Raw genomic sequence first — 8,008 nt, forward strand, 5'->3', positions numbered from 1 at the left:
ATCTTGGTAAGGGCACCCAGTCTTCCTCAACTACACGAGTTTCCATTTTACCCCATCTTTCTAACCGAGAGAAAATGTTTGGGCTTACTGAATGTTGCTTTGGATGTGTGTGGGTCCACCCCAGAGAATCATAGAATCACCAAATCACAGAATGGCCAGGGTTGGAAGGGATCTCAAGGATTACAAAGCTCCAACCTCCCTCCACAGGCAGGGCCACAAACCTCCGCATTCAATATCAGCCCAGGCTGCCCAGGGCCCCATCCAACCTGGCCTTGAACCCCTCCAGGGACGGACGGGGCATCACAGCCTCTCAGCACCTCACCGCTCTCATAGTAAAGAACTTCCCCCTGACACCCAACCTCAGTCTTCCCTCCTTCAACTTATCACCATTTCCCCTTGTCCTGCTCGAGGATCAGCTCCATGTGCTGGGATGGTTTGGAGGCAGCCATGCAGATCCGCCACGTGCTCTTCCACTGACACACAGCAATCAAGCACAACTCATTTATATTTTAAAATGCGGACTTTAATTGCGAGCCCACATTTCTCTACATGTGTGGGCAGAAGGGAGAACTCTTCACCCAGCTGCATCAGGATGCTGGCTTTTTGGGGGATGAAATGTTGGGAGCTGGCTCCATCCAGTGCCGGAGCTCTCTTTGCACAGAGTGCTGTGCACGGCGATGCCGGCCCCGGTGCTGCTGCTGGGCCTCACGCCTGGCTCCTGTCAGGCTGTGCTCTCAGGAGGGCTGAGCAGTAATTGAGAGCGATTTGCCAGCTGCTGAGGTGCAGTTCTGTGTGTTGCACCGGAGGGTTCAGCCTTTTTTTTATTCTTTCAAACAAAGAAAAAAAAACAGCAAAGCTGTTGGTGATGGCTTCTGTTCATTTCCCATTCCAAATCAGTAAATAACGGACTCAGGGTTGGGGAGAGGAAGGAAGTGGTCACATTCCAGCACCAGGAGCAAAGCCCGGGTGAGAGGCTGTGTTCCAGGGATCAGGGAGCTGCCTCTGCAGTAGGACTGGTTGCACACAACTCCAGCCATTGAGAACAAGGGCCATTGGTGGCATTGATCCTCCTCCTCCATCAGAGCAATCGAACTGGGATAGGAGATGCTCTGAGTCTCATTTGCTCAGATTAATTCCACTCACCTGCCTCCCTATGGAACCTGGCGGCACAGTTTCGTTCATATGGAAAACAGTGCCTGGTAAAGCCATCCACGGTTACGTAACACCACGAGCTTGTGCGCTGGCAGCTAATTTCATACTTCCTATAACGTCCTTTTCATTGCCTTTAGCAGCCAACCAGCAAAACAAACAAACTGTCCTTGATTGATTTTCTAAGAATAAAACCATGGCTGCGCCTCTGACAAAGCCCTGCTCAGTACCGACAGCAGCCCAGGAGAGGGAGGTTCCTGCACACCGCTGCTCACCCCAGCGCGCACCATGGGTGTGCACCCACCAGAGCCCCATCACAGCAGGCAGCCCTCAGCCAGGTCACTTCTTTAGTGTGGGGTCACCCCATTTGGGAATTCACCAGGAGCTTTGCTGGGCTGCACGCTCACCGTGACCCCATGGGCAGCACCTGCAGCACAGCAAAGCACAACCCCAGCAAATGGATGCGAATCTGCTCAGCACCAGGGACGAGGCATGGGGGAAGATTAATTGAAGACTTCATTTCCTCTATTTTCATTTGGTTAGCTAAGTGGAAGAGGCACGAGTCCCTGTGCTCATGGAGGCTTGGTGTCGGCCATGAATCACAGCTCCCAGCTGCCGAGCTCTGGCTGCACGTCAGGTTAATTACGATGCTGTAGTAAATATTCTCGCAGGCAGAGCCCATCCATTAGAGCCCTCCACACAGGAGCTGCACAGCTCTGCTTTCCATCACTCACCCCAGACAGGACAAGGATGACGAAAAGCAGCTCAGGGAGGGGAGCACAGACATCTCAGTTAGAATTTCTCTTTGCCAGTGCTGCTCACAGGTGCTTTGGGCTGCTGTTGGCCTAAACCTGACATGTCCATGGGCTGATCCCTGCCCCACACCATCACAGTGTCAGCTCTGCCACACCGAGCAGCCTGGTCCAGTCCCAGTCATGCACCCATGGCTCACAGCACCCACACACACCACTGTCAGATGAGCACTGTGTGGACTGAGACCAGAGCACAGGGTTTTGGCAGCACAGACATTTGTGAGCAACCACGTTCATGGATGAAGCATAGGAGGAGAAACATTTCATCCAACATCTCTGACCAACACCGTGAGACCTCACTGAGAGCTGCAACCACCACCACCAAACCACACTGATGTGTAGCTTCACAGCAAGGTCACACATCCCAATAGTTCTACAGTTTTGCTGCTGTTTTTGTTGTTGTTTTAATTAAAAAATATATTTAAAAATAAAGTAACTTTTGGTACTTCTGTATGGGAACTTTATTTTATGGGGTCTGCTCTGAAAGTAATGCCTCCTGTTTTATGATGTCAGCCCACCACAGCAGAGCTGGATGCTGGTGGTGCAGCAGTAGAGGTGGAACTTTCCCACCAAGATCCATTGCATGTTGCTGCCGAGTGACAGATGGCAGCAGAGGGGCAGTCTGACACAATGGTGTCTGACACGGAAGCGAGGATGAAGCAAAGGTGTGGAATTGAATTCCTCCATGCAGAAAAAATGGCACCTATTGAATCCATCAATGCTTGGTGAATGTTTATGAAGATCAAGCAGAGTGCAGAGAGGGGTGGGTGGTGAATTTCAACAGTGACAACAATGACAGTGGGTCACCTCCATTGGTGCACATTTTGACAAGTACAGCGTGCAGGCTCTTGTTCATTCCTGGCAAAAAATGCACAGCTAGTGGTGGCGACTATGTTGAAAAATTGTGTATTCTCACTGAGCGTGTGCTCTATTCAATAGTGTTATTGTGCTCATTGATATGCTGTAGTTTCCATGGAAATAAATAGGAGCCATGACTTTTGGAGCAACCTACATAAATGCAGCTTAAGACAATTCCCCTTCACTCAAGGCAGCAGGGCAAACCCAAAGGTTGGGCACCCATGATCTAAATGTTGCTCACATGGAGCGTTTGCTAGAGCAGGGTCAGCAGTGTACAGCAGAAGGCTTCAGAACATGGGGCCTGTGCTGCGCAGCATGAACCCACTAGCCCTCACACCATGCCACAGAACAGCCCTTCTCTCTGTTAGATTGTTGATTTCTTTCTGGCTTTCATTCTTCTTATCTTAGCCTTACAGCCCTAAACATCGCGCAAAGTACTCACTGGTATTTGCTCTGAGACAGATGGAGGGGTAAAAAATGCAATGAGAAGATATCATCCGCTTCCCTTTCATTATTAATCCTGCAATGAAATCAATTAGTCATCAGCAGTTTGCTAGCGTTTGAACATGAACTCATCCTGGGAAACAGCTTTATTTCAGTTTGCACACCAAGACCCCCATCCTGAGCCATTTTGCCTTGGGATCCCCCCACTGCTTTCTCACTCCCACCTTGTTCACCTTGCCCCGCTCTTCCCAGCACTGCAGGCCTCTGCAACCCATGAGGGCAGAATGGAATTTGGGCTGGGAATGAGATGGGAATGGGATGAGAGATGGATGGGAGATGAATTGGGAGCTTGGATGGGAAATGGGATCAGTGATGGGATGGGAGATGGGATGGGAATAGGATGGGAGATGGGATGAAAGGTGGTTTGGGAGCGTGGATGGGAATTGGGATGGGAGGAGGAGGAGAATTGGGATGGGAGCCAGAATCAGAAGTGGGTTGGGGGCTGGGATGGAATGGATGGAAGCCAGGATGGAAGTGGGGATGGAATGGGATGGGATGGGATGGGATGGGATGGGATGGGATGGGATGGGATGGGATGGGATGGGATGGGATGGGATGGGATGGGATGGGAAGGGATGGGATGGGATGGGGGTTGGGAGCTTGGACAGGAGCTGGGATGGGATGTGGGATGGGATATGATGGCAGTGGGATGGGAGCATCATGGGATAGGAACTGGGATGGGAGTCCTGGAGAAAGGAATGAGCACAGCCTCAACTCTGATGACAAGGCAGGGACTCCAGCTGGCAAAGAAATCCAGGCTGAGAACTGCCTAAGGCTTTCCTGGAGCTTTGGAGTAATTACAGGGAGCAAAAAAATCATACTTTAAAATGTCAGGCAGTGTTTATCTGAAACTCTTCCCAGCTAAGGGGAAATGAAAGAAGACGCCACAATAAAGGAAAGGAACACCAAATCCACTGGCCTGCCTGCCAGCCTGACTCTGGGGGCCCAAATCCATGGGGCCCCACAAACCTGCCTCATTCTGGGTGCAGGGATTCCCTGTTTATCCGTAGACTCCACAAATGGCCGCCAGCAAAGGAACAGAGTGCTCAGCTTGGGCTCAGGACGGTGCACTGGAGGCATCCCACTTCTGTTTCCTTTTGTGTGAGCAATCGGAGCACCTATTGATTACATCTGCATACACAGGCAGGTTGTGCTTTCAGCAGTATATTTGCATATGCAGTTGAACTAATGTGCTGCTGTAAGTGCGGCGATTACAGCTTGAACCTGGCAGGCTCTTGGGTTCTGACTACAGGAATTTCAGGCTCCCCATCCTGCTGAACAGTGGCTGCTGCAGTTTGTATGGAAGCTGTAACCAGATAGTAATGATTTCCCTCAAAGTCTGATTAAATATTGATACACATAATTGGCACTCATAAACCTTTGTGCCTTTGACCTTTCTCGAGTCAGAACGACACAAAAGCAGATCTGTTTAAAGAAAATATCAGCACATAGGCTGGGAAAAACGGCACTGCATTGACAATAACCTGTCATTACTGTTGCTATTGACTAGCAAGCTTAGAGCAGAACGTTAATGACTCCAGCAACAAATAAATCAGCTTATAAAGCCATTGACCACATTTGTTGTTTGTAGGTCTTATTAGCAGCTGTGCTGGTGGCTCTGAGCTGGGTGACACATGGAGCCTCCAGGTAAATCCAAGGCCATGTGGAGGGGTGGGGGAACTTCGCCTCCTCCTCTACCTGCCCTGGGACTCCCCACAGGGTCTCCTCTCTTCCACTTCCACCCCTGCACACAAGAATGGATGTGGCGCCTCTGCCTGCTTTGCCTGTTGCCAAGTGAGAAAAAATAAACACATTGAAAACAGATTGTCGAGAGATGCCCAGTGGAGGTGCTAAGCTTCATAAAGACAAACCTAATGAGCTGGAAGCCAGCAGAAAGGCGAGGCTTTGCCAAGTTGCAGCCAAAGCCATTTCTAATAAACAAGTTCTCCATATGCAGGGATAGAAGTCCCATGCAGAGAGAGAAGCCTGCATCATTCTGTCTCACAGCAGGAACTTGAGAAGGAATCATAGAACCATAGGACAGCTTAGGTTGGAGAGGAACTTAAAGATCAGCCCCTCTCCTCTCCTCTCCTCTCCTCTCCTCTCCTCTCCTCTCCTCTCCTCTCCTCTCCTCTCCTCTCCTCTCCTCTCCTCTCCTCTCCTCTCCTCTCCTCTCCTCTCCTCTCCTCTCCTCTCCTCTCCTCTCCTCTCCTCTCCTCTCCTCTCCCCTCCCCTCCCCTCCCCTCCTCTCCTCTCCTCTCCTCTCCTCTCCTCTCCTCTCCTCTCCCCTCCCCTCCTCTCCCCTCCCCTCCCCTCCCCTCCCCTCCCCTCCCCTCCCCTCCCCTCCCCTCCCCTCCTCTCCTCTCCTCTCCTCTCCTCTCCTCTCCTCTCCTCTCCTCTCCTCTCCTCTCCTCTCCTCTCTTCTGCCCATCAGGACCCCAAGTCCTTCTCCGCAGGGCTGCTCTCAACGAGTTCTTCTCCAGTCTGGACTCATGTCTGGCGCTGCCCCGACCCAGGAGCAGCACCTGGCCTTGTTAAATCCCACCACCTCATTCCTGGAGCAGGGAACGCTCAGCATCACTTCACACCACTTTGGAAGGTCATTTGTCCTCAAGTGCTTATAATTCTTCCCGTGCAGCAGCAGCGTCAGTCATTATTAGCAACAACTTCAGGCTCTAATCATAAAGCTGTTATTTATGTTTAATCCAAGCCACACTAAATATCAATTTGAAGTTTAGTCCCCCCAGTAGCTGGCAATATTGCTCTATTATTATTGTACGTTATTGTTATTTATGTGACACGGTGAAAAATGGAGCACAGTAGTAATCTGACCTTTATTTATTTACACTTGTGTGCATCTCTTGCCACCCTGGGCCAGGCAGTGCGGTGCACTGGGAGCATCCCACACCCCCAGAGCAGTGCAGGTCCTGGGTATGGGCAATGCCTTTAGGAAGGTCTGAGCAGGAGGGCTGGCAGCACTGCGGGGTGCAGCTCTTGCTCTCACATCCCCGCTATGCTTTTCTCTCTCTCTCTGGAACCAACAGCTTGAGCTGAACTGTGATTTAATGCCTGTGATCATGGTTTGCATGTAAACATCACTGCAGAACAAAAGGATCCAAAGCAAACCTGTGAGGCTTTCAAACTGGAAGCAGCAGTTCATCAAACACTGCAAACTTCCCCAAAAGAAAGTGTCAGAACAGCTCAGAACACTTCATGGAACAGCATTATTAACAAGCAATTATCTGCTGGGATCAATGGAGTGATTTTACAAATGAGACTTAAGAACCCCTTACTAACAGGTGAGAGAGCTGCTTTCAACCTGTGGGCTGTGCTCAGCCAAGTGAAATGCCTTGATTTGCCCTAAAGTGAGAGAGAAAAACTTCTTTGTGATGTGACGACGCTCTGGAGATGGGAGTTGGTTTTGTGCCCCTCTTCCAGAAGTGAAACACATGAAGGGCTGTGCAGGACAGACCTACTTTAGACTGAGAGCATTTCCAGCTATATTTACTATCAGCAGACACCACAGCAATTCCTACACCATGGAAAGTGTTTGCTCCTCCTGCAGCCAGGAATGAGAACACAGCATTTCATACCTCATTTCATTTGCTGTGCAGAAAAACAGGAATTTTCTGAGCCTCGGGGAGCGGCACAGGCTGTGCTGTATGCAATGTATGGATTGCTCTTCTGTGGTTTTTAGGGAATTTTTTTAACCTGGCAAGGAGGAAATCATCCCCATTCCCAACTCTGTCTGAATTTTGAGCGTGTAGCTTTGAGTGCTTCACCGCATTCCTCCCGCAGTGCCTCTCTGTTTGTGTATACTTGGTTTATTGTTGCTTTTTTTGCATTCACTCATTTCACTGTCAATTTAAGCTTAATGTCATTAAAATTGCTCTGGTTTGCTCTACTTAAAATTCTCCAATTAGAAGGCATTTTTTTTCTTTGGCAGGAACTGCTAAGTCAATTACTTTCTCCTATTTTGTATTTTTCCCTAATGACTCATTAGATAAGCACCTTTGCAATTGCCTGCAGGAAGCAATCAGCCCGCTATCAGCAAACGCCTCGCACAAATCAGTGGCAGAAAGCTCTGCAGGTTGAAGGCCGGGCATCAGACCTGGGCCAAGACAACAATGTTTTCCCAAGGCCTCAGCACCCCAGGGATGCACAGAGCATCACTGCCCTCCCAGCACAGCGCTGTGGATGCAGGAGCAGTGGGTTGGGACTTGGTGGAAACACCCTCAGCAGTCTGAAGTCACTTTGGGTAACATCTCCATGTGCTTCATCTCCCCACCTTCCACGGCCCTCCTCCATGCGCTGTGCTGAGCAGCAGGGGAGCCTCACCATTTGCTGATCAGCTATTAAATGCTTGAAATCTAATTAATAGCGTCGCTCTAACTTTAGTCTGCTTGCAAAGCTTTGTTATCAAACTATGCCTAGTGAAACAAATGAGCTAATTAGCCACATTGGAAATAGGATGGAAGTAATAGCCCATTATTGTAAAATTGTGCTATTTATGCCCAACAATAACCATCCCTTGCAGAGAGAAACACTGAGTGCTTGTTACTGTCTGGATGGGGGCTTAGTGTTGTGGAGATGGGGAGAGACGTTCAAGGCACCAACAGGGATTCATGGTGATGCAGAATGACAGGGCAGGGAGGTTTCCTTCCCTCAGCCTCTTCTGAGGATGA

The sequence above is a fragment of the Tympanuchus pallidicinctus genome, unplaced genomic scaffold (assembly GCF_026119805.1).
Source record: "Tympanuchus pallidicinctus isolate F22 unplaced genomic scaffold, pur_lepc_1.0 scaffold30, whole genome shotgun sequence".
NCBI classification, from domain to species: Eukaryota; Metazoa; Chordata; class Aves; order Galliformes; family Phasianidae; genus Tympanuchus; species Tympanuchus pallidicinctus.